Below are 26181 nucleotides of genomic sequence, written 5' to 3' on the forward strand. Positions count from 1 at the left end.
CCAGACCAAGAGCATCATATGCTTTTTGGTAGGTCTTCTTCCCAGGGAATTCTGAGGTCTGGAAAGGAGTAATTATGAACACCCAGACTTTAATTTAGAAAGAACATGTTATTTGGAAAACAAATATAGATATACCTTGGAGATATTGTGGATTCTCTGCCAGGCCACCTCAGTAAAGCAAATATCACAATAAAGCAGGTCACACAAAATTTTTGGCTTCCCAGTGCATATAAAAATTAGGTTTATGCTATACTGTAGTCTATGAAGTGTGCAAAAGCATTATGTCTAAAAAACAATGTACATATTTTAAAAAATAATCTATTTCTAAAAAATACTAATAATCATCTGACAATGTCAGGTTGCTCCGAATCTTCAATTTGTGAAAAAACAAACAAACAAACAAAAAAACCCCACTGTATTTGTGATGTGCAATAAAATAAGACACAATAAAATGAGGTATGCCTGTATCCTTTATTCCCTTTAACAGGTCACAATGACACAAAGCCTCTTATACATTGGAGTTAGAAAAAAGATCCATATATATCTTCAACACAACAAAAGCCTTCTCTTCCCCTGACCAGATGGTTTCTCATTCTAATGGAGGCAGAGCAGGAAAGGAGAAAGGTTAGAGGCAATCATTTTGTGACAGTTTATAGAATTATAAAACTGGGTTTGAGTCCTTTTACCAGGACCCAAATGCTATCATATTTAACATGTCAATAGATTTCTAAACTTGTGTCTCCCAACTCTTTGAAATTCAATGCCAAATTTCCAGCTGTCTGATATACCCAATACAAAATCCTCTCTTTCCCTTTTCTCCTCCTGTATTATCTATTTCAATAATCTGTGCCCGGTTTCCTCCCTACTTGATGTCAGAGAAGGTGCATAAAAGGTGTCCCAGACTCATTAGTTATCCGAGAAATGCAGATTAAAATTGTCAGAAAGTAAAAGCACTAACTCAAGTGGCTAATTCTATTGTAAAGAATTTATAGAGCAACTGGAACCTTCATACAGTACTAATAGGAATGTAAAATGATACAATCACATTGGAACATCGATGGTTTCCTACAAAGTGAAGCATACACTTACTCTATGACACAGCAATCACACTTTTAGTTATTCACCCAGAAAAATGTAGCCAATAGATTTGTGCAAGAATGTTCAAGCAACTTTATTCAAAATAACCAAACCTAGAAATAACCCACAAGTCATGAACACATTTAGAAAAATGAACCTGTTTTATACTTATATAATAAAATACTATTCAACAATAAAACAAAATACAGATACATAAAACAGCATAAATGAATTTCAAAAACATTATATTGAGCAAAGAAAGTCAGATACAAATCACTGTATGATGATTCCCCTTATAAAAAGTTTAAGAACAGAAAAAAGTTATTTATGTTATTAGAAAGGGGGATACTCTGAGTTGATGAAAATATTGTACATCTTTATAGGGCTATAGGTTACGTGGCTATAGATGTTTATCAACACTTACTGAAGTATTTAAGATACATACATTTCACTGTACATGGATTTTACCTCAAAAAAAGTGCTATTAAAATTTATGGCATTTTTTTTTTTTGTCATTCTTGTAGAATATACAAGAGCAGGAAAGAGTAAATTGTTCTTTGAATTTCATACAGAAAGCATTTTTTTCCCCATCTAGGAGGTCATCATGTTGCATACCTAGAAATCACAAATTCTATGTACATGTTCGATATCAAGCACTTTATTCCTATTTCTTTAGGACTGATAATATTTACCAACCTAGAGTCATTTCTCTTCTTTGTCCTTGAAAGCTCCTATTTTTAACTGCTGGTTTCTAAGTTCACCAGGGTCCATTAGAGACAGATTGAAGAAGCAGAAAAAGAATAAAGCACCAGGTATAGGAAAGAAAATAAAATGCACTGACAGTCTATTATTTTATCCTTGGAACTAACACTGCTTGCAGTAGTACCTTATGTCAAACAATCTATCAGCTATCAAGCACTAAGTCCTGAACCTTAGAAACAAGAAATACCAAACATGGGGTTGACTAATTGCAGTGGCAGCACCTGAGGACATAAATATCCCACGGCAGAACTTGAAACGAGACTGGTTCCTCATGTATCCCCTCCAGATAGATGAGGATTCAGCTGCAGTGAAATGCTGGTCAGAGTTAATGAAGAGTTGTCAGTGCTGGGAAATGTTGAGTTTGAATTTACAGTTGACTGAATCTGGCATATCATAAGCCAATCAGTATGAAAGCCAAGTACAAACAAAATACCTGGTAATTAGTGATGGCCAGTTCAACATGGATCACACTCAAAATGTTGTCACCATCTGTCATTTGCTTGAAAAGCTATTAAAACTACAAGATCTGGATTATTACTACCTATCATTTTTCATTCCATGTGCTACCACATCTCTGTTGCAATTTCTTCAACCATGTTAGATAGAACTTATTAAAAAGAAACTTATTTCCCTTCTCCAAATAAATTATAGTCAGAAGCTTGTATGTTTTAATTTCTTGGACAAAAACATTTCAGTGCACCTTAAATGGGTGTTTACTTAAATAATAAGTGATGAAAGGAAGTGGGAAATATTTTGAATTCAATAATATAACGTAATTCTGGGACACCACAAAAAACCCACAATGAATCCAGCTCAAAATGCATAGGACTATAATTTCAAAATCCCCTCAAAGCATCCTTTGATGCTGCAAGTATCTCATACTGACTAAAAACATTAACATTCCTCCAGGGTACCATGCAGTTTTGGATAAATAAAAACTTGAAATTGGCTCATATAAGTTCAGATCAGGGTTTGCTGCAAGAAGAGTTGTTCAAAAACTTTCAGCAAAACTGTTCACTTCTCAGAGTGTTTTGGATTTTGGACTTACAACCTGGGCTGGAGCTTTATATTTGGCTTTCACACAAATCGACTTGCACTGTTAACTTCTCATTAACTCTGATCATCATTTTCTTGCATCTGAATCCTGAGCTACCTGGACACAGTACTTGAAAAAGTAGTCTTGTTTCAGGTTGTACTAAGCTATGAATTTTCATTTCTGTGGTCTGAGGAAACAGAAGAAATGCACCGAAACCTGCAGTAAAGGTGAACAAGAAAACCCTTATACAGCGGGTTCCAAATGTTCCAAATTTAGTCTATAATCGATTTCAACATGACAAGGAGCTTCAGGGACTCTTACCCTCTTGTTTGCTAGTATTCTCTCAGCAGTCCCTCCTAAAAAGAGAAAAAAGTTTTGTTCAAATGAAAGAATAGACTGTTGTCTTCTACAAATCATATGTGGCCATATACAACTTCCTATGCATTCATTCATCAAAATTTTACTGAGCACTTATTATGTGTCAGAAACTGCTAGAACAAGGGATACTGCCACGAACAAGGCAGCCAAGTACCCTGGGCCCACAGAGTTGACATTCTCAGTAGGTGGAGCAGTGGCAATGAATGAATGGAAAATAAACAGCAAGTAGATCACCACAGAGCATGATAAGAATGAAAGGCCATAAGGAGGTTGGAGAGAACTGAGTATAGGGTAGACTTCAGATAAATGGGGCAGATCTCAGATATGAAAGAGAAACAACAGGTGCCAAGCCAGGAGTCAAGTTTTCCAAAAATGAAGGAATTACAAGCATAAAGACTGAAATATGAAAGAGTTTGGTAAATTTCAAGGCCAGAAAGGAGGGGCAGCACACCTAGATAATAGTGATACAACCAATGAGGTAGCAAGAGTCAGACATGGTCATACAGCCTTGTAGGCTACATATTTCACTCTAGGTACAATAAGCCAGTAAAATATTTTATGCAGCAGAGTTCTATAAATTTATATACATGACCTAGAGCCAGAAATCTTGGAATGTGAAGTCAAGTGGGCCTTAGAAAGCATCACTACGAACAAAGCTAGTGGAGGTGATGGAATTCCAGTTGAGCTATTCCAAATCCTGAAAGATGATGCTGTGAAAGTGCTGCACTCAATATGCCAGCAAATTTGGAAAACTCAGCAGTGGCCACAGGACTGGAAAAGGTCAGTTTGCATTCCAATCCCAAAGAAAGGCAATGCCAAAGAATGCTCAAACTACCGTACAATTGCACTCATCTCACATGTTAGTAAAGTAATGCTCAAAATTCTCCAAGCCAGGCTTCAGCAAGACGTGAACCATGAACTTCCTGCTGTTCAAGCTGGTTTTAGAAAAGGCAGAGGAATCAGAGATCAAATTGCCACATCCGCTGGATCATGGAAAAAGCAAGAGAGTTCCAGAAAAACATCTATTTCTGCTTTATTGACTATGCCAAAGCCTTTGACTGTGTGGATCACAATCAACTGTGGAAAATTCTGAAAGAGATGGGAATACCAGACCATCTGACCTGCCTCTTGAGAAATCTGTATGCAGGTCAGGAAGCAACAGTTAGAACTGGACCTGGAACAACAGACTGATTCCAAATAGGGAAAGGAGTACGTCAAGGCTGTATATTGTCACCCTGCTTATTTAACTTCTATGCAGAGTACATCATGAGAAATGCTGGGCTGGAAGAAACACTAGCTGGAATCAAGATTGCTGGGAGAAATATCAATAACCTCAGATATGCAGATGACACCACCCTTATGGCAGAAAGGGAAGAGGAACTCAAAAGCCTCTTGATAAAAGTGAAAGTGGAGAGTGAAAAAGTTGGCTTAAAGCTCAACATTCAGAAAACGAAGATCATGGCATCCAGTCCCATCACTTCATGGGAAATAGATGGGGAAACAGTGGAAACAGTGTCAGACTTTATTTTTTGGGGCTTCAAAATCACTGCAGATGGTGACTGCAGCCATGAAATTAAAAGAGACTTACTCCTTGGAAGGAAAGTTATGACCAACCTAGATAGCATATTCAAAAGCAGAGACATTACTTTGCCAACAAAGGTCCGTCTAGTCAAGGCTATGGTTTTTCCATGTATGGATGTGAGAGTTGGACTGTGAAGAAGGCTGAGCGCCAAAGAATTGATGCTTTTGAACTGTGGTGTTGGAGAAGACTCTTAAGAGTTCCTTGGACTATAAGGAGATCCAACCAGTCCATTCTGAAGGAGATCAGCCCTGGGATTTCTTTGGAGGGAATGATGCTAAAGCTGAAACTCCAGTACTTTGGCCACCTCATGTGAAGAGTTCACTCATTGAAAAGAGAGATTGGGGGCAAGAGAAGGGGACGGCAGAGGATGAGATGGCTGGATGGCATCACTGACTCGATGGACATGAGTCTGGGTGAACTCTGAGAGTTGGTGATGGACAGGGAGGCCTGGCGTGCTGTGATTCATGGGGTCGCAAAGAGTCGGACATGACTGAGTGACTGAACTGAACTGATATATATATATTTTAAAAGTCACTATGATTTCTGTATGGACATTGCATCACTAGAGATCACAAAGAATAAAAAAACATGTTAGACTCGTAGCAGTTTAGGGGAAAGATGGTGGTGTTTTGGGCTAAAGTGGGATAGCAGAAGGGGAACATGTGTAAAGCAATGGCACAGCTTGCTCAGAGTAGGTGTAGGTGGGAAAACAGAGATACATTGGTAGGCTGAAGTATAGAATAAGCCACTCAAGGGAGCAATCTGGTCTAGAGACAAGTTTGTGAACCACAAGCACAGACACACAAAAAATACAAAAGCTACAGGGCACTGAAAGAGAGAATATAAAGAGCCTAGAGTAATGCCCAAGGGCCCTATAATACTTAAAAATTTCAGTTGAGGGAAAGAAGCTAGCAGAGATACTAAGATGAAGGTACAGAGAAAGAGGAGAAAATATGGAAGTATCATCATAAAAGTCAAGGAAATAAGTATCTCAACGAGGGAAGAAGGGAAAGAAATTAACTAAGAAATGGGCCGAAGAGTCTGTTAGATTACAATTGACTTTGAAATTAAATAATTTATACTATTGCCAAATCTAACATAGCATAAATACTGACACTAGATCCTACTCCAGTGAAGACAAGCAGGGATTATTGCAGCTTCTGAAATAATTATCCCACCCCCATAAGTTAGAGGAGAAGATGGCATCTGAGTGTTCTTCATAGCTCTGGCAATGTAAATGCATGCATGCCAATTTTTCTCTGAACAGAAGTAGAAGGAAAAGGGGTGGAAAAGACATCTGTCCTGCCTTGGACCACCTAGTATCACACGTTCTTATTTTGCCATGATGGAGAATGACCCAGTCAGCTCTGACCTTGGACTTAAAGTTTATTAGGATTGGGATCTACAGAATGGAGAGATAGAGAAGGAAATCTTGAGGCTGTAGAGACAAAGAAAGTCTGTTTAACACAAGCCACACCTGAAAACCAGTTGTAACAAGAAATAAAAACAGGCACTATCTCAGGGCAGAAGGCAATAAGCAAATCAGCTATATCTGAACCAGAGACTAGATTAAGTGAAGACATGAGTGATGCCTTAGGTTCATACCAGCCATTTTGAGCAGCAGAATCTTTGCTCACCTTCTGGATATATGTACAGAGACAGGAACACCCCAACCAAATCCTGCCCATGTGATGTCCCCATTCCTTGCTGGGCCCAAGCTCACTACAACTTTGGACCTTTATCTCTCTCCTCTTTCTCCTTGCAGAGTCCAAAATCAAGGAAGTTGGTAAGTTGAGGCAAGCTGGCTGTCCCCATCTGATCATTAAGTTTCTCCTATATGTAAGGTGGGGCTTCCCAGGTAGTACTAGTGGTAAAAAAAAAAACAAAACAAAAAAATCTGCCTACAAATGCAGGAGACAAAAGAGATGCAGATTCCATCTCTGGGTCAGGAAGTTCCCCTGGAGAAGGGCATGGCAAACCACTCCAGTATTCTTGCCTGGAGAATCCAATGGACAGAGGAACCTGGCGGGCTACAGTCCATAGGGTCCCACAGAGTTGGACAGGACTGAAGCAACTTAGCACACACACATTTATAAGGTGACTGGTGACTATACTCAGATCACCATCCACACAGAGGCATTTTAAGCATGAAAACCTTTAAGCAAAACTATGGCCTCAGGATGGCCAACTACACTTCAGAAGTACATGATAAGCTACGTGGCAGATTTTGATTTTTTTCCAAACCATCTCTGAGACTGAAAGAAAAGCTCAATGTCAAAAAGATAATAGAAAAGATGACTTCAAGTTACAATGTTTGCACATACACAAATCACATATTGGGTCCTCTAGCAGAATTTGTTGCCCTAGACAAATAAAGGTTTATTTTAATACAGTAGAACCCCGCTCTTCTACATAACCCACTCACTTCTGTATTACTCACTCACTGGCCCATCCAGGCAGCCTCACCTTTGGTCTATAGAGCAGACAGCCAACATCAGGTGGTCCTGATAAGTCAGAACCTTGTTTATTCTCAAAGGTAACTTTAAAAAAGATGTCGAGTTGATAATATAAGTTCTACAACACGTATAATTGACTTTATACACACACACATACACATCACAGTAAAAAAAAAAAAAAAAAAAGAAAATGTTTAACAGAAAATGCCCTGGAGTTTGGAGTTATCTCTGTATTAATATCCTGTTGTGCTCACATATGTACCATGCACATATACCAGCATACTGCTTTCCAAAATTTTTTATAATATTCACATCATGATTTCCTCCAAAGAAAGTAAACACAAAAAGACAGACAAGGTAAATTAAACGTAATTTTCTCCCAGTCCCACCTCCTTGATTTCCAAGTAGATTGTTCAGTGCTCATCGTCCATGGCCATTCTATTCTCTGAAGACATTTTTTTCCATCCACAGAGTGGGGAATGATTCTTGAAGGATTTTCTAGCCTGAGAAGCCAGCTTAATTTAGATATGGTTTGTGTAAATATTACCATTCAAGTCTTTCACAGTGAACTCTATTATATTAGGAGTCATTAAAAATTCCACAGCTTCAAAGATGATTTTGCTCTAAGGTGCACTAACCCTGTTCAAAGTGAAGGCAAAACCATTAAGAACAGATGACCAGGAATGGGCTTTAGAAAGCTCGTTTCAATTTGGCTGGACACTGCAAGGACTCTTTGCAGCCTGATAATTTATGATTAAATGAAGATGGACTAAAGTCATGCTGTTATGAGATAGCAAATAGATTTTGTGTTAACTCTTCAGAGAGCAGTGCACACAGCTTGGCGAGGTGAAATTGCTACAGAGAAAAAAGAACAATAGAAAATTGTAAGAGCTGAGTTCCTAGGAAAAACAGACAAAGTGAATCTGAATGTTTTACTAAGAGATAAATAAGAAAAATCAAAAGAAAAATCTAAAAGCTTATAGGGGCAATCGGTCAGGCAACTAAAAATGAAGTTAAAAAAAAAACAAAAAAACAAAAAACACAACTAGACACCATGTTAAACCACCGTCACCCCTCCACCAAAAAAAATAAAAAACTGCATTTGTCTCTTTAGAAAAGCTTTGAAAAAATTATGTCATGAGTTGAAAGGGGATAAGCTGTATTTTAAGAACCCTACAACATGATTTAATTTGTAAATATCTGCTATAAGCAAAGCTCATAAAAATATTCACAAATATTTGGATCATAGAAGAGCCAGTTCAGTTCAGTCACTCAGTCGCTTCTGACTCTTTGAGACCCAATGGACTACCGCATGACAGGCCTTCCAGTCCACTGCCAACTCCCGGTTACTCAAACTTATGTCCACTGAGTCGGTGATGCCATCCAGCCATCTCTTCCTCTGTCATCCCCCTCTCTTCCTGCCTTCAATCTTTCCCAGCATCAGGATCTTTTCCAAGGAGTCAGTTCTTTGCATCAGGTGGCCAAAGGATTGGAGTTTCAGCTTTAACATAAGCCCTTCCAAAAAATATTCAGGACTGATTTCCTTTAGGATGGACTGGTTGGATCTCCGTGCATTCCAAGGGACTCTCAAGAGTTTTCTCCAACACCACAGTCCAAAATCATCAATTCTTTGGTGCTCAGCTTTTTTTTATAGTCCAACTCTCACATCCATACATGACTACTGGAAAAACCATAGCCTTGGCTCAATGGACCTTTGTTGGCAAAGTAATGTCTCTGCTTTTCAATATGCTATCTAGATGGGTCATAACTTTTCTTCCAAGGAGCAGGCGTCTTTTAATTTCATGGCTGCTGTCACCATCTGCAGCAATTTTGGAGCCCAGAAAAATAAAGAATAGCAAGGAACATAGCTATTCCTTTAATAGCAATCACTGTTTCCACCGTTGAACAATCTATTTGCCTTAAAACAATGGGACCAGATGCTATGATCTTAGTTTTCTGAATGTTGAGTTTTAAGCCAAATTTTTCACTCTCCTCTTTCACTTTCAACAAGAGGCTCTTTAGTTCTTTGCTTTCTGTGTAAGGGTGACGTCATCTGCATATCTGAGGTTATTGATATTTCTCCTGGCAAGCATGAGCCCAGCTTGTGCTTCATCCAGCCCAGCATTTCTCATGATGTACTCTGCATATAAGTTAAATAAGCAGGGTGACAATATATAGCCTTGATGTATTCCTTTCCTGATTTGGAGCAGTCTGTTGTTCCATATCCACTTCTAATTGTTGGTTCCTGACCTGCATACAGATTTCTCAAGAGGCAGGTCAGGTGGTCTGGTATTCCCATCTCTTTCAGAAATTTCCAGAGTTTGTTGTGGTCCACACAGTCAAAGGCTTTCACATAGTCAATAAAGCAGAAATAAATGTTTCTCTGGAACTCTCTTGCTTTTTTGGTGACCCAAAGGATGTTGGCAATTGATCTCTGGTTCCTCTGCCTTTTCTAAAACCAGCTTGAACATCTGGAAGTTCACAGTTCATATATTGCTGAAGCCTGGCTTGGAGAATTTTGAGCATTACTTTACTAGCGTGTGAGATGAGTGCAATTGTGTGGTAGTCTGAGCATTCTTTGGCATTGCCTTTCTTTGGGATTGGAATGAAAACTGACCTTTTCCAGTCCTGTGGCCACTGCTGAGTTTTCCAAATTTGCTGGCATATTGAGTGCAGCACTTTCACAGCATCATCTTTCAGGATTTGACATAGCTCAACTGGAATGCCATCACCTCCACTAGCTTTGTTCGTAGAGATGCTTCCTAAGGCCCACTTGACTTCACTTTCCAGGAGGTCTGTCTCTAGATTGGTGATCACACCATTGTGATTATTTGGGTTGTGAAGATCTATTTTGTATAGTTCTTTTGTGTATCCTTGTCATCTCTTAATATTGTCTGCTTCTGTTAAGTCCATACCATTTCTTTATTGAGCCCACCTTTGCATGAAATGTTCCCTTTGTATCTCTAATTATCTTGAAGAGAACTCTAGACTTTCCCATTCTATTGTTTTCCTCTATTTCTTTGCATTGATCGCTGAGGAAGGCTTTCTTATCTCTCCTTGGTATTCTTTGGAACTCTGCATTCAAATGGGTATATCTTTCCTTTTCTCCTTTAGATAATGTCAAATTTTGATATTTAGTTTATATTTTACTTGTTTATTGTATATAGTATTTGTACACACTCAAGAGCATATTTGACAGAGCAATACTGTTTTTTACTAATATGATTCAGTAGCAAAAATAATAATATTATATCTCACCATTTATCAAGTATCCTGTTTCAGACACGGCCTTGTGTCAGGAATTATGTCAAACAGTTTCTACTTATGTCATTTTACCTTAAAACTTTCCTGAGAAGTGGTTATTATTTGTTCCATTTTAAATATTACAGAATGAGACAAAGAGAACTTAAGGAATATACTCAAATTCACACAAAAGTCTAGATCTAAGCCTATATTTATCCATAAGTATGCTGCTGCTCAGTCACTTCAGTCATTTCTTTGTGATGCCATGGACTGTAGCCTACCAGGCTCCTATGTCCATGGGATTCCCTAGGCAACAATACTGGAGCGGGTTGCCATGCCCTCCTCCAGAGGATCTTCCCAACCCAGGGATCAAACCCACTTATCCTGTGTCTTCTGCATTGCAGGTAGATTCTTTACTAGAGTCACCAGGGAAGCCCCTACCTACAAGTATCAGTTCAGTGCAGTTCAGTCGCTCAGTCGTGTCTGACTGTTTGTGACCCCCATGAATTGCAGCACGCCAGGCCTCCCTGTCCATCACCAACTGCCGGAGTTCACTCAGACTCACGTCCATCAAGTCGGTGATGCCATTCAGCCATCTCATCCTCTGTCGTCCCCTTCTCCTCCTGCCCCCAATCCCTCCCAGGATCAGAATCTTTTCCAATGAGTCAACTCTTTTCATGAGGTGGCCAAAGTACTGGAGTTTCAGCTTTAGCATCATTCCCTCGAAAGAACACCCAGGACCAATCTCCTTTAGGATGGACTGGTTGGATCTCCTTGCAGTCCAAGGGACTCTCAAGCATCTTCTCCAACACCACAGTTCAAAAGCATCAATTCTGCAGTGCTCAGCTTTCTTTACAATGCAACTCTCACATCCATACATGACTACTGGAAAAACCATAGCCTTGACTAGATGGACCTTTGTTGGCAAAGTAATGTCTCTGCTTTTGAATATGCTATCTAGATTGGTCATAACTTTTCTTCCAAGGAGCAAGTGTCTTTTAATTTCATGGCTGCAGTCACCATCTGCAGTGATTTTGGAGCTCCCCAAAATAAAGTCTGACATGTTTCCACTGTTTCCCCATCTATTTCCCATGAAGTAATGGGACTGGATGCCATGATCTTCGTTTTCTGAATGTTGAGCTTTAAGCCAACTTTTTCACTCTCCACTTTCACTTCATCAAGATGCTTTTTGGTTCCTCTTCACTTTCTGCCATAAGGGTGGTATCATCTGCATATCTGAGGTTATTGATATTTCTCCCGGCAATCTTGCTTCCAGCTTGTGCTTCTTCCAGCCCAGCATTTCTCATGATGTACTCTGCATAGAAGTTAAATAAGCAGGATGACAATATACAGCTTTGACGTATTCCTTTTCCTATTTGGAACCAGTCTGTTGTTCCATGTCCTGTTCTAACTGTTGCTTCCTGACCTGCATATAGGTTTCTCAAGAGGCAGGTCAGGTGGTTTGGTATTCCCATCTCTCTCAGAATGTTCCACAGTTTATTGTGGTCCATACAGTCAAAGGCTTTGGCATAGTCAATAAAGCAGAAATAGATGTTTTTCTGGAACTCTCTTGCTTTTTCCATGATCCAGCAGATGTTGGTGATTTGATCTCTGGTTCCTCTGCCTTTTCTAAAACCAGCTTGAACATCTGGAAGTTCATGGTTCATGTACTGCTGAAGCCTGGCTTGGAAAATTTTGAAGTATACTACTTCCCAAATGTCAAATATTTCAAGTACAATCAAGAAAGCTTCTTGACATTCCAAACTCATGTATTATTTTAACATAGAGGTTTCTTTCAATTAGGGCCAGTGCAAAATTCTAATGTATATATATACATATATGTGCAATTTTTTCACATTTAATCAAATGTTCAGGTGGTTTTTTTTTGTTTGTTTTTTTTTTTTTTTTTTACTGTGTTCCATTTAGAAGTAATCATGCTAGGTCATGAAGTGTTTATAATGCAAAGTAGCAGAAGTCTTTGCTCTGAAAAAGTACTAAATGTAACAATTTATGTCAGGATGTTATACTCAAGTTCTATCTGTGTCAGTTTAAGCTAATGCACTAAAAGCTAAAAACCAGATATAGGTGCCAAAGTGCTCATAATCCAAAGGCTAAATTACTGGTGGCAGAAAAAGAATGGATCTCACTTTGTAACAATGATTTTAGTAATCAGTTCAGCCAAGAATAATTACTGAATACTAAAATATTTAAGTGAAAGTTGATTTGGGGTCAGGATATTCACACTGTCTGAAGTCTAAACTACCAAATTACCTATTAGTTACAAAGAAAAAAGATAAATGCAACAGGGATCTGATAGGTACACCCTTAATAAGTGATATGAAAGATCATCCCGAATCATGTGAAAGACATTATATTACTTCTTGTGTGATGTTTCAGAAGGTACACACAGTTGTCTATGTAGTGTTTGTCTCACAAAGGTTTACTTGAAGCTTAACATGAGAAAACAAGACAAAATCAGACAAATGGTTTTAAATTGTCGATGTCTTTAAAGAAAAAACAAGTGGGGGGTGGCAAGCAAGAGGAGGAAGGAAACTATTCTAGAATAAAGAAGACTAAAAGTGAATTAACTACTAAATTAAATAAATGATTTTTAAATTATATTTTATTTTTTTAAAAGCAAGGCTATGAAGAACATTATTGAATATTAATAAATGTGAGCTTAAACTGTATGTTACATAATAGTTTTATAACCATGTTAAATTTGAGGGTGAAAATTGTTTACTGGTTATCTAGGAGAGCATTGGAGAAGGCAATGGCACCCCACTCCAGTACTCTTGCCTGGAAAATCCCATGGATGGAGGAGCCTGGTAGGCTGCAGTCCATGGGGTTGCTAAGAGTCGGACACGACTGAGCGACTTCACTTTCACCTATCACTTTCATGCATTGGAGAAGGAAATGGCAACCCACTCCAGTGTTCTTGCCTGGAGAATCCCAGGGACGGGGGAGCCTGGTGGGCTGCTGTCTACGGGGTTGCACAGAGTCGGACACGACTGAAGCAACTTAGCAGCAGCAGGAGAGCATTTTATGATAGGATAAGTATTTGAAGAATTTATGATAAAGTGTCATGATGTATGTAATTAATCTGAAGTGGTTGATCAAGATGGAAATATAAATAACTATGTTAAGATATATAAAACATGATTATAATAAAGGATTACATAATTGCATATATATATCATACATTATATATATCTAAGATATATAGTACATAATTCTATTAAATATGTCATTGATATAATAAAGTCTATAATAGATACTATATAGAGACAAAAAATTACTAAGTAGTTATAGAAAGAATATAGTAGTACGTACTGCATACCATACTATAGCTGTGAAAACAAGAAAAGTGAAAAGCAAAGGAGAAAAGGAAAGGTATATATATTTGAATGCAGAGTTTCAAAGAATAGCAAGGAGAGATAAGAAAGCATTCCTCAGTGATCAATGCAAAGAAATAGAGGAAAACTATGGAATGGGAAAGACTAGAGATCTCTTCAGGACAATTAGAGATACCAAGGGAACATTTCATGCAAAGATGGGCTCGATAAAGGACAGAAATGGTATGGACCTAAACAGAAGCAGAAGATATTAGGAAGAGGTGGCAAGAATACACAGGAGAACTATACAAAACAGATCTTCATGACTCAAATAATCACGATGGTGTGATCACTCACCTACAGCCAGACATCCTGGAATGTGAAGTCAAGTGGGCCATAGGGAAGCATCACTATGAACAAAGCTAGTGGAGGTGATGGCATTCCAGTTGAGCTATGTCAAATCCTAAGAGATGATGCTGTGAAAGTGCTACACTCAATATGCCAGCAAATTTGGAAAACTCAGCAGTGGCCACAGGACTGGAAAAGGTCAGTTTTCATTCCGATCCCAAAGAAAGGCAATACCAAAGAATGCTCATTCTATTGCACAATTGCACTCATCTCACAAACTAGTAAAGTAATGCTTAAAATTCTCCAAGCCAGACTTCAGCAATACGTGAACTGTGAACTTCCAGATGTTCAAGCTGATTTTAAAAAAGGCAGAGGAACCAGAGTTCAAATTGTCAACATCCTTTGGGTCATCAAAGAGCAAGAGAGTTCGAGAAAAACATCTATTTCTGCTTTATTGAATATGCCAAAGTCTTTGTGTGAACCACAACAAACTCTGGAAACTTCTTAAAGAGATGGGAATACCAGACCACCTGATCTGCCTCTTGAGAAATCTGCATGAAGGTCAAGAACCAACAGTTAGAAGTGGACATGGAACAACAGACTGGTTCCAAATCGGGAAAGGAATATATCAAGGATGTATATTGTCACCCTGCTTATTTAACTTATATGCAGAGTACATCATGAGAAATGCTGGGCTGGAGGGAGCACAAGCTGGAAGCAAGATTGCTGGGAGAAATATCAATAACCTCAGATATGCAGATGACACCACCCTTATGGCAGAAAGCAAAGAGGAACTAAAGAGCCTCTTGTTGAAAGTGAAAGAGGAGAGTGAAAAAGTTGGCTTAACACTCAGCATTCAGAAAATGAAGATCATGGCATCCAGTCCCATCACTTCATGGGAAATAGATGGGGAAACAGTGGAAACAATGACAGACTTTAATTTTTGGGGGGCTCCAAAAATCACTGCAGATGGTGATTGCAGCCATGAAATTAAAAGACACTTGCTCCTTGGAAGGAAAGTTATGACCAACCTAGACAGCATATTAAAAAGCAGAGACATTACTTTGCCAACAAAGGTTCATCTAGTCAAGGCTATGGTTTTTCCAGTAGTCATGTATGGATGTGAGATTTGGACTATAAAAAAAGCTGAGTGCCGAAGAATTGATGCTTTTGAACTGTGGTGTTGGAGAAGACTCTTGAGAGCCCCTTGGACCGCAAGGAGATCTAACCAGTCCATCCTAAAGGAAATCAGTCCTGAATATTCATTGGAAATACTTATGTTGAAGCTGAAACTCCAATACTTTGGCCATCTGATGTGAAGAACTGACTCACTGGAAAAGACCCTGATGCTGGGAAAGATTGAAGGCAGGAAGGGAAGGGGACAACAGAGGATGAGATGGTTGGATGGCATCACTGACTCGATGGACATGAGTTTGAGTAGACTCCAGTAGTAATGATGGACAAGAAGGCCTGGTGTGCTGTAGTCCAAGGTTTTGCAAAGAGCCAGACACGACTGAGAGACTGAACTGAACTGACATAGCATACTGCATAGAGTATGATTATATAATTAGTGGTTTTAGACATGATATTTTATTTTAACATATCTATCTAAAGAGAAGATATATACAAATCCAAATATATTCTACATTATATACAATGAGATATTTTATGTATAAATGTATTTAAAGAGATTATATAGAGATATAAATATTATATATTAAGAGATTTACAGGTGATCCTTGAACAACACAATTTTGAACTAAGGCAGGTACACTTAGGCATATGCAGATTTTTCAACAGCAATCAATTCATGATTGTGGTTGCTTGAATCTAGGGATACAGAGGAACCACTGATATGAAGGACTGACTATTCAGTTATCCATGATTTATGAAGAAATGCATCCCTAGTCAAAAGAAACAGATTTAATCACAGGCATAAGAAATGATAAACCAAGTCAAGACTGTAAACAACCTCTAGCTAAATTTCCCTCCCTACTCTGTGTGGATAGCTATTTTTCAGATAATAGGGATCCCTATTTTAAAATAAAACAATAATCATTTAGGAATATTTTAAGACCTAATCTTGGGGAAAGTTCAGTTCTGTTCAGTTGCTCAGTCGTGTCCAACTCTTTGTGACCCCATGAATCGCAGCACGCCAGGCCTCCCTGTCCATCATCAACTCCCAGAGTTCACTCAGACTCACGTCCATCGAGTCAGTGTTGCCATCCAGCCATCTCATCCTCTGTCATCCCCTTCTCCTCCTGCCCCCAATCCCTCCCAGCATCAGAGTCTTTTCCAATGAGTCAACTCTTCGCATGAGGTGGCCAAGGTACTGGAGTTTCAGCTTTAGTATCATTCCCTCCAAAGAAATCCCAGGGCTGATCTCCTTCAGAATGGACTGGTTGGATCTCCTTGCAGTCCAAGGGACTCTCAAGAGTCTTCTCCAACACCACAGTTCAAAAGCATCAATTCTTCAGTGTTCAGCCTTCTTTACAGTCCAACTCTCACACCCATACATGACCACAGGAAAAACCATAGCCTTGACTAGAGGGACCTTTGTTGGAAAAGTAATGTGAAGAATGTCTCTGCTTTTGAATATGCTATCTAGGTTGGTCATAACTTTTCTTCCTAGGAGTAAGCATCTTTTAATTTCATGGCTGCAGTCGCCAAACTTAAAGCCATAAAAACATGGTTATCCATACAGGAAAAGTTATATAGGAAGGGTGTACACACATACACATCAGAATGGCTGCAGACTTTGCCACAATAACACAGTGCCAAAAGAGTAGAATAAAGTTTACCAAATTATTAGGGAAGTAGATCCCAAGTCTGAATACACTGCCAAGTTGTCCAAGTATAAGGCCAATGGAGAAACATATTTAAACATCCAAGAACCTGTGAGGACAGCACTTTTGTACTACACAGCACTCATATATAGGAAATGACAACAAGCCCATAACCAAAGCAACCAAAGTGACAAACCTGAAGAAAATCCTCAGGTTTCCATTCAACATAGAGTATAGAGTTCAAATTAGACCTCGTATCACTGCTGAGTCCCAAAGATTACCCCATCCCCTAAAAAAAAAGCCTCCTAATAAAGAAGACAGGGTTAAACTATCCAAACTATGCCCCATGACCCCGGTCAGGTGACTTTTAAGTTGACAGTCTATTCTAAATGTCCCGGGATAAACTTTCTTCAATATCATACAAAAATGTGGGTTTGACTATAATGTTTACATTTTAATTAAATGCCTGAATATAGTGCGACTTTTCTCAACAGGAATACTACACTGACAATAACGAAAGAAAAGGGAGATACTGCTGTTACATAGATTCTTTGCCATTCCCTTTTGGATCCCCCTCAAGGAGATGGTCTTTCATTGCTCCATACATTATTTCAGAGACAGTAGTCAAAGTCTTAGATTTGTTCCTTTCAGATGCAAAGATCCATGACTCAAATACACATTACATGACTTGTCAAAGAAAAAAAAAAAAAAAAACTGTACCAGAGAATTAAAACAGACAAGGAAAACTTCACTAAAGACTGTTACAACAGGGGAAAGAGTAAATCCAGCCCCACTGAAACAAAAGGCAGAAGATTGTGGACAAGTACTGAGGAAAATTAAAGGGTGGCTTGGTCAGTGTAATCAGGCCATTCTGATTCTTTTTTATTTTTTAATATAAATTTATTTATTTTAATTGGAGGCTAATGACTTTACAATAATGTGTTGGTTTTGCCATACATCAACATGAATCTGCCACTGCCATTCTGATTCTTAACTGGCTCTCATTCAAGTTCAGCTCCTACCTTCCCACAGAGATGAAGATATAGGGGTACCACCTTCCCTTCTCAAGAATTGACATTTCAAAAGTTTGCATACCAGGTCCTTGAGAAAGATGTTCTTGGGTTGAACTGGCAAGAGACTGGGAGAATATTTACATCTCAGGCAGAGAAATTATAGTTTACAAGTTTTCTAAAGTAAATGCTCTGAGAAAGAGAGGTCAGGGAGGTAGAGTCAGGAAGAAGCCTGTTAAAATTTAGTCAAGCTAAGCAGACTCTCAGGCAGGTATGTGGAATGAAGTCTGACTGGTGACAGGTACATGAGAACAAGTCTGTCCCCCTAAGGAGCTTGAAAACCAAATTTAAGAAAAAATGTCTTTCCCAGATTATTTTTTTAGGCACATTAGTGACCTGGCTAGTAGCCAAAGTCCCTCTTCTGCATCTCCATTGATTGAGCCAAATCTTTGAAAGTCTCAGTTGGTTCAGCTAATATGGAGATAACTATTCCTTTCTACTACTTCACAAAAATATTGAGGCATAATAAGCAATGCTTATAGAATTTTTCAATTTTTAGACATAGAGAAAACATTTAAGTACCAAGTATGGTTGCTATAAATTCAGATGAAAGTGTTATTAACAAGCTTATTAAGGGCCAAAGTAAATTAAATCTGAAAAGAATCTTAACTATTCTTCTGTAAGACAATATTTGTACAAGAGCTCATTATGAGGAACTCCTTTGTGAATGTGAGCAAAGAACTGTAATAAGCTAAGCATTGTGTAAATAACAATAGAAGAGCAGCAGTGTTCCTAGAGCATTGAAATCAGTTCTACAAGACGGAATGTTCTTAATTTTTTTCAGTCTTGCCACAAATTCCCCATTATTTAAAAAAAAAAATTATTTTTATTTTTATTTTTTTTTTAGGCTCACTTGTTCAGTCGCACTGTTGGGAGGGAGGGAGGGATGCTGCAAATAACACTGGCATGTGCTGGCAGTGCCTCAGCCACACTGGGTCTGCCCCCACTCACGGCACATGTAGCCTCCCTGCCCACACTTCTCAGGCTCTAGGTTGCTCTGCCGGGAACCATCCATGGCCAGCCCTGTGCTGCCTGTACCTCCCAGGTCCAAGCCGCTCAGGTTCAGGCACTCGGGTAGTCCTCAGAGGTGCAGACTCGGTTGGAGCTGCGTTTTGTGCCCTTCCCAGGTCCGAGCAGCTCAGGTGATGAGGTGTTTGGCGAGTGCGATTGCTGCGACTTATCGCCTCCCCGCCGCTCTTTTATCTAGGTGTACAACCGGCACACATTCTCAGGCAGATGTTGACCGTCCAGACGGCCAAGAAGTTTTAGTTAGCAAAGAAGCCTGCTTACAGTTTTATAGATAATGTCTCTCTGGGGCTGTGATTACCCCCTTCCGGTTCTGGCTGCCTGTCACCGGAGGGGGAAGGTCTGCAGCTGGCTATCTCTGTTCAGTCCTTTGTTCCGTGCGCGGGCCTGGCGGTGTCTTAGGTTAGGGCTGGCTTTTCGCGTAGTAGATATCCCCCATCACCCTAATACCAAAACCTGACAAAGATCCCACAAAAAAAGAAAACTACAGGCCAATATCACTGATGAACATCGATGCAAAAATTCTTAACAAAATTCTAGCAATCAGAATCCAACAACACATTAAAAAGATCATACACCATGACCAAGTGGGCTTTATCCCAGGGATGCAAGGATTCTTCAATATCCGCAAATCAATCAATGTAATACACCACATTAACAAATTGAAAAATAAAAACCATATGATTATCTCAATAGATGCAGAGAAAGCCTTTGACAAAATTCAACATCCATTTATGATCAAAACTCTCCAGAAAGCAGGAATAGAAGGAACATACCTCAACATAATAAAAACTATATATGACAAACCCACAGCAAACATTATCCTCAATGGTGAAAAATTGAAAGCATTTCCTCTAAAGTCAGGAACAAGACAAGGGTGCCCACTTTCACCATTACTATTCAACATAGTTTTGGAAGTTTTGGCCACAGCAATCAGAGCAGAAAAAGAAATAAAAGGAATCCAAATTGGAAAAGAAGAAGTAAAGCTCTCACTGTTTGCAGATGACATGATCCTCTACATAGAAAACCCTAAAGACTCCACCAGAAAATTACTAGAACTAATCAATGATTATAGTAAAGTTGCAGGATATAAAATCAACACCCAGAAATCCCTTGCATTCCTATACACTAATAATGAGAAAACAGAAAGAGAAATTAAGGAAACAATTCCATTCACCATTGCAACGGAAAGAATAAAATACTTAGGAATATATCTACCTAAAGAATCTAAAGACCTATATATAGAAAACTATAAAACACTGGTGAAAGAAATCAAAGAGGACATTAACAGATGGAGAAATATACCATGTTCATGGATTGGAAGAATCAATATAGTGAAAATGAGTATACTACCCAAAGCAATTTATAGATTCAATGCAATCCCTATCAAGCTACCAACGGTATTCTTCACAGAGCTAGAACAAATACTTTCACAATTTGTATGGAAACACAAAAAACCTCGAATAGCCAAAGCGATCTTGAGAAAGAAGAATGGAACTGGAGGAATCAACCTACCTGACTTCAGGCTCTACTACAAAGCCACAGTTATCAAGACAGTATGGTACTGGCACAAAGACAGAAATATAGATCAATGGAACAAAATAGAAAGCCCAGAGATAAATCCACACACATATGGACACCTTATCTTTGACAAAGGAGGCAAGAATATACAATGGATTAAAGACAATCTCTTTAACAAGTGGTGCTGGGAAATCTGGTCAACCACTTGTAAAAGAATGAAACTAGAACACTTTCTAACACCATACACAAAAATAAACTCAAAATGGATTAAAGATCTAAACGTAAGACCAGAAACTATAAAACTCCTAGAGGAGAACATAGGCAAAACACTCTCTGACATACATCACAGCAGGATCCTCTATGACCCACCTCCCAGAATATTGGAAATAAAAGCAAAAATAAACAAATGGGACCTAATTAACCTTAAAAGCTTCTGCACATCAAAGGAAACTATTAGCAAGATGAAAAGGCAGCCTTCAGAATGGGAGAAGATAATAGCAAATGAAGCAACTGACAAACAACTAATCTCAAAAATATACAAGCAACACCTACAGCTCAACTCCAGAAAAAGAAATGACCCAATCAAAAAATGGGCCAAAGAACTAATAGACATTTCTCCAAAGAAGACATACAGATGGCTAACAAACACATGAAAAGATGCTCAACATCACTCATTATCAGAGAAATGCAAATCAAAACCACTATGAGGTACCATTTCACACCAGTCAGAATGGCTGCGATCCAAAAGTCTACAAGCAATAAATGCTGGAGAGGGTGTGGAGAAAAAGGAACCCTCTTCCACTGTTGGTGGGAATGCAAACTAGTACAGCCACTCTGGAGAACAGTGTGGAGATTCCTTAAAAAACTGGAAATAGAACTGCCTTATGATCTAGCAATCCCACTGCTGGGCATACACACTGAGGAAACCAGAAGGGAAAGAGACATGTGTACCCCAATGTTCATCGCAGCACTGTTTATAATAGCCAGGACATGGAAGCAACCTAGATACCCATCAGCAGATGAATGGATAAGCAAGCTGTGGTACATATACACAATGGAGTATTACTCAGCCATTAAAAAGAACACATTTGAATCAGTTCTAATGAGGTGGATGAAACTGGAGCCTATTATACAGAGTGAAGTAAGCCAGAAAGAAAAACACCAATACAGTATACTAACGCATATATATGGAATTTAGAAAGATGGTAACAATAACCCTGTGTACGAGACAGCAAAAGAGACTGATGTATAGAACAGTCTTATGGACTCTGTGGGAGAGGGAGAAGGTGGGAAGATTTGGGAGAATGGCATTGAAACATGTGTAATATCATGTATGAAACGAGTTGCCAGTCCAGGTTCAATGTACAATACTGGATGCTTGGGGCTGGTGCACTGGGATGACCCAGAGGGATGGTGTGGGGAGGGAGGAGGGAGGAGGGTTCAGGATGGGGAGCACATGTATACCTGTGGCGGATTTGTTTTGATGTTTGGCAAAACTAATACAGTGTTTCAGGTTTAAAAATAAAATAAAATAAAAAATATTTATTTATTTGGCAAAAAAAAAATTAAATGAAAAGCATATTGTTTTAAGGAAATAAGATACTGTAAATTACAGATAATTTTAAAGTATAGAAAAGGAGAGGAAAATAAAATCCCTAGTCTTATCACCTTGCAAAATAATACATGTACATAATTATTTCTAATCTTTTAGTCCTGAAAATATTTTTCAGAGTTCTAATCACATGACATGTGATTTGTACTGGTGTAAGGCAGTATAGATTTTTATATACAATTTGAACAAAAGAAATTTTCAAAAATATCACCTGACAGAAATAGTAACTGGCACTATTTTTATTATTTCCTTACACTTGTTTTTCTAGGTCAGCATAGCTTTTTCAGTACTATATGCAATATCCCCCTCCCCTTCATTTCTTTAAACCTCCCTTCTTTCGATCTGTCAAGTGAGACTGGAGGGCTTAAATTTCACAGAATTTAATAAGCTTTAATCAATAAGCTAATGGCTAAGCCTGTTTTTTATACACACTAGTTCATGTAGTAGTGACTTTTAAGTATTGTTACCTTAGGGACATTACTAGGTTTAGCTGGACTGTGATTTGATGAGAGTTTAACCATAGGTTTGCTTGAAAGTTAAAGTTGCTCAGTCGTATGCTGACTCTTTGTGGCTCCATGGACTATACAGTCCATGGAATTCTCCAGGCCAGAATACTGGGGTGGGTAGTCTTTCCCTTCTCCAGGGGATCTTCCCAATCCAGGGATCCAACCCAGGTCTCCCTCATTGCAGGTGGATTCTTTACCAGCTGGCTACAAGGGAAGCCCAAGAATACTGGAGTGGGTAGCCTCTCTCTTCTCCAGGGAATCTTCCCAACCCAGGAATCTAGCTGGGGTCTCCTTCCTTGCAGGTGGATTCTTTACCAACTGAGCTATGAGGGATAGGTTTGCTTAATACTCTTTATTAACTAAATGCATAGCCCAGGTCATTCAGCATGCATTTAAAGATACAGAAAATCATCACTTAAGGTCACTGGTGATCAAAATGGCTTTTATATTATTCTTCACAACTTCTGTATGAGGGAGAGACACTGCAATTTGTTTAAGAATTCTTTGTATAGTATACCATACTGGTAGTCTATGTGGTGCATTCATGACAGCTAGTATATCCATCCCACCCTTCCCAGGAGATTGATTAGGAAGGGATCTAGCTCTGTGAGGACAGGGTTTGAAACACTAATCAAGAAAAGTCACCTGTTTGTCATTCTTCACACAGACATAGTCTCTGCTAGGGTGCTCCTTGATGAGACAACATTGGACCAGATGTTGCCAACCCCTTCCCGCCCCTTCAGTATGTTTGTATAGGGCACATCACTCAACTTTATATGGTTACCTGTTTATGTACTCTATACATGTACCAATTTATACATTTGTGTTTAATACTTATCTACAGTTAGAACCAAATTATTTGAAGCAGTCTTCAAAGATAGCAAGAGATTACACCTTAACTGTGGACTATATGATATGACTTAGTGCTAAAAGGTATAAGAAACATTTTCCTGCTACAGGAAAATGTGTAGAAATTGAGAGAAATTATTATACAAAATAGATAACCAATAAGGACCTTTGCTGTGTGGATCACAATAAACTGTGGAAAATTCTGAAAGAGATGGGGATACCAGACCACCTGATCTGCCTCTTGAGAAATTTGTATGCAGGTCAGGAAGCAACAGTTAGAACTGGACATGGAACAACAGACTGGTTACAAATAGGAAAAGGAGTACATCAAGGCTGTATATTGTCACCCTGCTTATTTAACTTCTATGCAGAGTACATCATGAGAAACACTGGACTGGAAGAAGCACAAGCTGGAATCAAGATTGCTGGGAGAAAAATCAATAACCTCAGATATGCAGATGACACCATCCTTATGGCAGAAAGTGAAGAGGAACTCAAAAGCCTCTTGATGAAAGTGAAAGAGGAGAGTGAAGAAGTTGGCTTAAAGCTCAACATTCAGAAAACGAAGATCATGGCATCCGGTCCCATCACTTCATGGCAAATAGATGGGGAAACAGTGGAAATGGTGTCAGACTTTATTTTTTTGGGGCTCCAAAATCACTGCAGATGGTGACTGCAGCCATGAAATTAAAAGATGCTTACTCCTAGGAAGAAAAGTTATGACCAACCTAGATAGCATATTCAAAAGCAGAGACATTACTTAGCCAGCAAAGGTTCGTCTAGTCAAGGCTATGGTTTTTCCTGTGGTCATGTATGGGTGTGAGAGTTGGACTGTGAAGAAGGCTGAGTGCCGAAGAATTGATGCTTTTGAACTGTGGTGTTGGAGAAGACTCTTGAGAGTCCCTTGGACTGCAAGGAGATCCAACCAATCCATTCTAAAGGAGATCAGTCCTGGGTGTTCATTGGAAGGACTGATGCTAAAGCTGAAACTCCAGTACTTTGGCCACCTCATGCGGAGAGTTGACTCATTGGAAAAGACTCTGATGCTGGGAGGGATTGGGGTCAGGAGGAGAAGGGGACGACAGAGGATGAGATGGCTGGATGGCATCACTGACTCGATGGACGTGAGTCTGAGTAAACTCCGGGAGTTGGTGATGGACAGGGAGGCCTGGCGTGCTGTGATTCACGGGGCCGCAAAGAGTCAGACGCGACTGAGCAACTGAATTTAACTGAAGGACCTATTATATAGCATAGGGAACTATATTCAATATTTTGCAATAACCTATAAGGGGAAATAATCTGAAAAAGAATGTGTGTGCGTGCGTGCATGTATGTGTGTATGTGTGTGTGTGTTTAGAGAAGGTAATGGCAACCCGCTCCAATATTCTTGCCTGGAGAATTCCATGGACACAGGAGCCTAGTAGGCTGCAGTTCATGGGGCCACAAAGAGTCAGACATGACTGAGTGCCTGAGCACATATATGTATATGTATAAATATAACTGAATCACTTTGCTATACACCTGAAACTAACACATTGTAAATCAACTATACTTCAATAAAAAGACAAATCTATAGAGCAGAAATGATTTAGTAAAATATTACAGGCCTCAAGTTTGGATCCAAGTTACAAAAGTAATCTGATGAAACTCAGGTATCTTAATTTTGTATAAAATAAACAAGAAAAGATTCACTTGAACTTGCTATTCTTATAATGATTATGCATTCCTGACTAATCACTATGTTTGGTAGTTGTTACTGTATCAAGAATAATATGTAGATAATGTGTCTTCTAAGTCCTTGTACACCTTATAGTCTCTTTTTCTCTTTACATATGAAAGATAATGACTACTGGTTAGTCTGCACTCCCCTCCCTCAATTTTTCTCCCAAAAGATCCTGATCCACTTGTCATGTTTTCTATACTACAGAGGAACAGTCTCAGGTCCACCCAATTTGTGTTATTTTTAAGCGATAATCATTTACCCTGACTCAATGAGTGCTTGATTTCTTTTAATCTTTCCTAAAAACTTTTGGTAGAATGTTTAGATATGAATCTCTTTCCTTTGGCTTTTACATAAGTATGGAAAGTCTTTAAATCTACATTCTCAGATATTTTATAAATAAAATGAATATTCAGTGTTTAACTATATTCTTAAATGATCTTTATTCTAGTATCTAATTCAGAAATACCTTTAATTTCTAGATTGAATCTTTATCTGTTTTGTTATTGTTGACTCTATCATGATATTAATCTCTTTGTACTTTTTCTTTATATTTCTGGAGAACTTTACATTTTCTCTTTATTAATTTTATTTTCCATACTTTCATTCTTTCACATACTGTATCTCCAATGTAGCTTTTAATTCTGCTATTGTATTTTCTTGGTTCTTTGCAACAATCTTACCATCTCCCTTCTTTTTCTTACTTAACTTTTCACCAAAATCTTTTCTCACCTTCTGATATACTCTCGAAGAAGCAGAACAACTTGTTTTTCTGGTTCCTATATGAATTCTGAAAATAGACCATTTTCAGTGGCATGTTCTTCTAAATAGTCATAATATTCCTATTTTCCTATTCTGCAGTTTTGTTGCTGCT

General features: G+C 38.7%; 1 long non-coding RNA gene across 4 annotated transcripts in view; it reads right to left on the bottom strand.

The window, feature by feature from the left end:
• LOC129659201 (uncharacterized) overlaps positions 1–26181 on the bottom strand; it is a 185663-nt gene that overhangs the window by 134657 nt on the left and 24825 nt on the right. The window contains exon 2 of one of the 4 annotated variants that reach the window (XR_008717881.1): positions 3197–3231. The exons of the other annotated variants lie outside the window; for them this stretch is intronic. This is a non-coding gene — a long non-coding RNA (uncharacterized LOC129659201). The remainder of the gene's footprint in view (positions 1–3196; positions 3232–26181) is intronic. 4 annotated transcript variants of the gene reach the window in all.

The sequence above is a fragment of the Bubalus kerabau genome, chromosome 8 (assembly GCF_029407905.1).
Source record: "Bubalus kerabau isolate K-KA32 ecotype Philippines breed swamp buffalo chromosome 8, PCC_UOA_SB_1v2, whole genome shotgun sequence".
Classification (NCBI taxonomy): Eukaryota; Metazoa; Chordata; class Mammalia; order Artiodactyla; family Bovidae; genus Bubalus; species Bubalus kerabau.